This window comes from Apis dorsata, unplaced genomic scaffold (assembly GCF_000469605.1).
Source record: "Apis dorsata unplaced genomic scaffold, Apis dorsata 1.3 scaffold_311, whole genome shotgun sequence".
NCBI lineage: Eukaryota > Metazoa > Arthropoda > Insecta > Hymenoptera > Apidae > Apis > Apis dorsata.
Genome location: NW_006263583.1, coordinates 397,216 through 404,465, shown reverse-complemented (window position 1 = coordinate 404,465; position 7,250 = coordinate 397,216). Strand labels below are relative to the sequence as shown.

At 31.4% G+C, this 7,250-nt stretch overlaps 1 protein-coding gene across 1 annotated transcript in view; it reads right to left on the bottom strand.

The window, feature by feature from the left end:
* Positions 1-3,499: 3,499 nt before the first annotated feature.
* Positions 3,500-7,250, bottom strand: part of LOC102675461 (max-interacting protein 1-like) — a gene marked incomplete at its 5' end in the record, with an annotated part of 184,526 nt that continues 180,775 nt past the window's right edge. The window contains one exon of the mRNA XM_006617530.2: positions 3,500-5,109. The remainder of the gene's footprint in view (positions 5,110-7,250) is intronic.

Sequence of the window (7,250 nt, the reverse complement as noted above, 5' to 3'; positions counted from 1 at the left end):
TTTGTTTTTTTTGTTTTCTTGATTTTCATCGATATTGAAAATTAAATCGTAATACATCGGGCGAGTATGTCCCTGTTTAATATATAGAATACATACATCTTTATCTCGCTACAAGGTACTACGAACCCAAAAAAACGATAAGATTCATCGTTTTTTTTTTTTATTAATTTTTTTTTTTTTTTATTTTTTCTTGTGTGGTATGTGGCTTTTTTTCGTAAAAGATATTTTACAACACGCGAAACATACAACAACTGGATGGAGATGACGAAACGAAAACAAAAATTCGTGAAAATATGCAATATGTTTGCGAGAAAGAAAATGGGAAAAGAGTCGAAAAAGAGAATGGAAAAGGAAAGAATGAAAATAAAAAAAAAAAAGAAAGAAAGGAATTATAAATTTCACGAAGGTGCGTTCATCGACGATCTACACGTTCAAGAGACATTCATCGTTAATCATTTAATAAAAATAATCACTTCTTACTTGTATAATGTTAATTACGTTTGTTTTATTTATTATTCACTCTCAAAAGAGAGATCCGATTTGGAAAAGATCGGTGAGAAGGTTAACGTTACTTTATGTAGACGTGTAATTCACCTTATTTTAATTTTTTTTTTTTTTCTTTATATATATATATTTTTTTTATGTTTTTATGTTTCTCTTTGTGGTGGTTCTTGGTGGTTCCCTCGTTCTATCCCTTTCAAACCTTTATTCTTCTTCTTTTTTTTTCTTTTTCTTCTTCTCTTAGTATATTCATTTTTCCTAGCGATCTAGGAAATAATCTAATCGTTCTGTATCGAAAATTAACGGCGTTTAGTCCTTTTTTTCACTTCTCTTCATTTCTTATTTTTTAAAAATTTTTATGAGCTTTACAAACGACAGCCAATGTATTACGATATCTATCAGACTGAAAATAAAATTAAAATTACAAAAATTACAAATCATGAGTTAGATATGTTTTTTCGTGTTTGGTTGCTCCAACAATATCGCAATTCGCACGAGCACGATCATTGATAAAGCAAAGCAATTTTCGAGATTAAAATATGTCTAGAAAATTTGAAAATTTCAAAAGATATACCTATATAAATGAAAAATTTTATTTTTCATTATAAAACATTATAAAATTCCAACGAAAAGGAATTTACTTCAAAAAAAAGGCATCTTCGAAGAACTTTCCAAATTCATCTTGAATCGTCGATTACCAGAATTTTTCTTTAATCACTCGAACGATCTCGAATCCCACCGTTTTATATTTGATGTGTATACACGCGCACGCGAGCGCGTGGCCGCGGATAAACTTCTGCAACAACCAATATGATTGCGTCTCAGCTATAGAATAAGGTCGATTGTTGATACAACAACGACTATACGGGAGTATCATTTAATATTAAAAAGTCGCGGCTTGCCTTGAAAATATTTCATTCGGCTTGGTCGCTTTTCTGATGGAATTCGAGACTTCGTCCTTCTTTCTTCTATTTCTAATCATTCATTGCTTTATATATATCATAGGATAATTCTTCGAAGACATCACCCTATCCATCATTTGACTGTCATTTGATCTATCAACATCGACATTTAATCGGCACGAATCTTTATCTTCCAGTTCTCAAATTTCATTCTCTTAAAGCTACATCACTTTTATCGAAGTATCATCCAATTGTTCGTTTCGCAGGTGAAATCCAATCGCAATTACCCCGTGAAACCTTGGAACGCGTCCTCCAGATTCGGTTCGTCTTACCCTGTCCCGAGATCCTATCCCGCGAAAGATTATTACCGCATATTATTATTTTTTTTTCCTCGTTTTTATTTTCTTACAAACTAACGCCGTTTTTAAAACCGTTTTGCGTTTTGCTTTTTTTCGTTATTTTTTTCATTTTTTTTTCTTTTTATTCTTCGTTTGTTTTTAAATCAGAGATCACTCGTTACGTTTGGTAATCAGTCTATCTGGTCTGCGTAAACCTAGCCAGAAAACTCGACTCTCGAACAACTCGCTGCCTCACTATTTCGATCCGAGTTAAGGGATCTCTGTGCATTGATTTCTGTCGCGAAATCTAGGATCTATCAAAAAGAGACTCAAAAATTTCTTTTTCATTTACAATTTCGAAACCGAACAATTAACAATCCAGTTTCTTTGCCAGACCATTAAAAAACAATTTCTCAGATTTAGAATTTTGCCATTGCGCCAAATAAAACATATCCATTGGCCTAATCATATTAGATTCAACGTAGCTTCCTTTTATTTCTCACTAATGAAGTTCCACTCGAGCCGCAAAGTGAAAACTTCGAGGTAGTCTCCTCTTCGAAGCGATCTTCGTTACGCGACAGTCGCTACTATCGATCGATCCCTTATTCCGGATCTCTTTGGACCCTTGTACGAGCTTATTTTATTCCAAACTTTCTCTTCACTATAACTTTCTAATTAGCTTTCACCTTTTCCATCATTTTTCGCGCACGTTAGAAACATTGTTCCCTTCTCCCAATACCTGACAATCTCCTTTATTTTCGTTTTCGTTCTTTATCTTCGCTCTATTCCCTTGCCGTCTTTCTTGATCCTCTAAGAAACGCCAATTCTCCTGGTTTTCTCAATGGAAATATCGTGATCGCGCAACAACAACAGGTGGTGCCGGTTCAAGCCTCGAACAACCAACGAGGGACTTACAGGAATTTGTACTCTTTGAATGCGTGTGTTGTTGTTGTTCAACGATGTTTGAACGTTTACTTATCACGTAATAAAGATTACGAACCGCCTCCAGCATCAAGGCGACTTACTTTTTTTTTTCCCCCTTAATTAATAGAAGAATTTTTACGTTACGATTTCACGTATACGTGTTTCTTTGTTTTTTACTCCATTTTTTGTTTTTTTTTGTTTTTTTTTTTTTTGGTTTATTTTTAATTCCTTTTTTTTTTTTTTTTTTTTTTTTTTTTTTTGGTTTATTTTTAATTCCTTTTTTTTTTTTTTTTTTTTTTTTTTTTTTTGGTTTATTTTTAATTCCTTTTTTTTTTTTTTTTTTTTTTTTTTTTTTTGGTTTATTTTTAATTCCTTTTTTTTTTTTTTTTACTTTTTTATTCGTGAAAATTCTCTGTATATGCGCGTGTATATGTGCTCACATGTATGTATGTATATGTATGTATGCATGTGTATGTGTACGTGTACGTATGTGTGTGTATATATGTAATGCATATGCATGTCCTTACTTTAGAAGTGTGTACGCTTTTTTTCTATTTTGTTTTCGGTTCCCTTTCCTTCTATGTAGTTTTTTTCTCCCTCTCTATGTATTTCCCCATCTCTTTCTCTTACTCTTTCGTGAGTATGTATGCTTGTATCTGTATCGAAAGGCGGAATTAACGATAATAATCCTGTTGATGTCTTTTCACACTGTTTCATCTTTTATTTTCCAGTCGCTGTTTCTCCACCTTTCTTTTTCTCTTCGCTTTTGCAATTTATAAACATTCTCCTTTCTTTCTTTCTTTCATAACTTTCTACTTTTCAATTTATTTCTTCTCCGTTTTTATTTCTGCTTTTTTCTTTTTTTTTTTTTTTTCTTTTTCTCGTATTCACGATCACGGAGCCTGTACAATGTGGCAGAAATGAAGATTCTTCTTCCTCAGAGGTATGCACCGAAGGCATTCGCAATAACGATCCCCTCGATAGATCATCGAAGGATAGTCGATCAGGAATCGTCGTGAAACAATCGTGAAAACATTGCTCTCCTACGCGTATTCATGCTTAACAAATTTCTTCCTCTCTTTTTCGCACTCGAAAAGAGCAAAGTTATCCATGAATTATTTCACGACGCTTGAAACAAAAAAGCGGACACCTTCACTCCTTGTGTCATCGTCGAAAGCGAAACACTATAACCTCGAGAAATCAAATCGACGACTGCCCGCGATCATCGAAGCGGACATCGGCGGCGACAAAATAATACATCCTCAAAAAGATAGAGCGGCGAATATTCTTTCTTTCTCTCTCTATCCTCATGGCTTCATGCAATTCACGCTTGTCTCCCGTTATTCGAACGCGCCCTCATTCCCGTAACAACGGGAACCTCGCGTCGAATCGAGACGAGAAAGACACAAAACGAAGGTCGATCATCGTTTTGAAAAAGAAGAATCGACAAAAGATTTCGGGTATGGTGGTGGAAGTGGCAATGAGGCTGTTACGCTCTTGCATCGGCGCAAGCTTTGTTCTTAAGGATTCTCCGCGAATTTCGATCCAAAGCCAATCGATTAGAGGCATGAGAAAGATAAACCTCCATCAAATCCTGAGTGGTTCGATCGATCGTCTTTCCTCCAATCGTGGCTCCTCGATCAGGGCAATCTCTTCCGGAAAAATCGACGCGTTCATACGAACCGACCGATACTCCACGATACTCCACTTTTCATCGAGGAAGAAACGCTGGGAATTCGCTTCTCACTCCCATTTATCTTTCCAATCTCCCGTTTCTCCACCTCGATAAATTTAGTCTCCCTTAAAAATATGTACAATATTCGATTGACAATTTACACATGATGCTTGCAGCTCGTTCCCCGCGTTCCCTCCTCACAATTCTCGTCTTCACGAGGAACGCTTTTTCTCTTCTATTGCGTGTTACAAAGGTGGTTTTGTTCAAAGTCAATCTTCCCACCCCATTTCGCGACAGTTAGTTTGACGTCGATAGGTTTGCGCCAAGATTTCACACTATTCGTCATGCTTCCTCTTCTTCGTTTCTCTCGTATCTTCGTTGCTATCTTCGGCCGATTGTTCGAAGTCGTTCTTCTTGCTATTTCTTTCGTTTCATCCCCTTCTTCTTCAAACACTATCTAAGTCAGTCACACGTACACGTCGATGATGTCGCCTCTTCAACGTCTCATCCTTGGCAAAGAGTATTGCGGCGCGCGTCCCGCGACTCTTCGCGAGGTAGACCAAAGGGGTGGTGCGTAGATGCGTGTACGCGAACTGGATACCTCGTATGCTCAGATTGCTCTTCTCTCTTTTCTCCTGCCTCTTTTTCGTCCCTCGTGCGTCCTTCTCGTCCAGCATCCCTCGCATAATCTTTCTCCGCCGCTTCCTCTTCCTCGCCTTCAAATGCTCCCCCTCCACGTTCTTCCGCCGCCACCGCGCCACCTCTTTGTCTGCAAATAGCCCAAAGATACGGACATGAGAATTTGTTTGTCAAAGATCCGTTACTTTTTCACTACACTTTTTTTTTCTTTTTTTTCATTTTCTTTTTATTTTATTCTATACGATAAACCTGTGCTAGTTTTGGCGCGTTGTGCTCGTGAAAAAAGTGAGAGATTTACATTTTATTGGTAAATGTATAAATGATTTTGGTAAATAGTACTCGAAAAATCTAGTATTCCATCATATTCGTTTTTTTCGAAGCATTCGAAGCAGGGAATTTGAGATGACAAAATGCTTGACGATTGTTTAGAATGAAGATATATTGGAATATATTGGATTATAGAAAGGAATTGTTCTTAAGTATGGATTGAGGATTTTTTTAATTTTTATTTTGAATTTTTTGCATTTTGAACTCACAAGAATAATGATAAGATTGAATAAATAAGTTCGAATTTTGATTAGATTTGATTTATAAATATTTTGAAAAATGAAAATAATATTCAAATATATTGAATCTATGCGAATAACCGGTTCATAAGATTTTTTTTTTATTTAGCCTATTTAAATTTTATTCGTATTATTTTATTTGCAAAAATTCTACTAATAAGGAATACTTTAAATTATACTTTAATATGTACTTATATAATATATTGGAAAATAAAAACGAAATATACAAAAATATTTTTTGTAATAACCTTAAAAGTGATATTAAATAATAATCGATAAAACACAGTAATTAATACAAATATTTTTACTTTTAAAATGTTTTCTTTTTATTTTATTTATTATATAATTAATGTATTGAATATATCTTTTCGAAATTTTCAAATACGTATCATATTTGTTCGATATCAACTTGTAAAATTATTATAAATTCAACATAAAATTGAATAGATTTAAAGTAATGTAATATAATAATATAGCATAAATATAATATAATTATTGAAATATTATTTTTTTTTTTTGAGTAACATTCAAAAAACTTAGATTAGATTAGAATTGAATTTGAAATTGATAAAAATATATTTAACTTGATCCCATTCCTGCATAAGAATGATAATATTGAAGATTTTTTTGGAACTCGTTATCTTGAAATATTTGTTGGATATGCTTTCAGAGATGTTTTCACAGAGTTGTATTTTTTAATCAAGCTTTCGAGAACTTTTGTAAGCACTGTCAAAATTTTTCCAAAAATTCTGAAAGCTAACATTATATGTCATTATATGTAAACTAGTGGGAAAAATTGAACATGGGTTTTCAAATCTGCTTTGAATTTTTAAGTTCTTATTTCTGTTTTCACAAATAAGATTTTTGATGTTTTAAACGAAACTTTATAGAAATCTTATTTCCTATACAGAAAATTATTATTTATTTGAAGTTTGAATAAAAATGGAATTTTAATGTAATTACATTAATGTAATGTAATTTTTTTTTGTATAAACTTATACAGATTATTAAAAATTTTGAAAAATAAAATTTTTAATATTTTATTTGATTATTTTTTTTCATAGTTTTTGAATCACTTTTTTATAGTTTCATTATCGAATAATATATAATAAAAAATAATAAAAAAATTATATAATTTAAACAAATTATTGAAAATTTTTTATTTTTTCATTTAATTATAATAATTTTTTAATACTCTTTCTAATATAATTTTTCCAAACTTAAAAAATTTGTTAATAATAAAGAAACATTAAGAAAAAAGATAATATTACATCATGTTGAATAGTATCTAAGAAAATAAATTTTCAAATTTCATTTTGAATAACAAATAATCAGAAAAAATCAAAAAAGTTTGGAAATACAAATTTATATCTTATGAAATACAATCTATTTCATAGAAATTTTTCATTTTAGAGTTTACGTACTTATTTTATTATTTTTTAAAATTTTTTTTCTTAACAATCCAAAATTTAATAAAAATATTACTTTCTTTTTTAAATCTTAAAAACTTTGATAATATATAAATAATTGAAAGGAAAACGAAAATTCTAATTTTATTTAAAATTTCTAAAATTAAATTTTTTTATAAATAAAAGAAAAGTTTTATTTTATTATTTAATAGTATACATATAAGATTAATATGTATCTCATATATAAGATATATCAAATTATAGAATATTTTCATATAATATATATTATTATAATA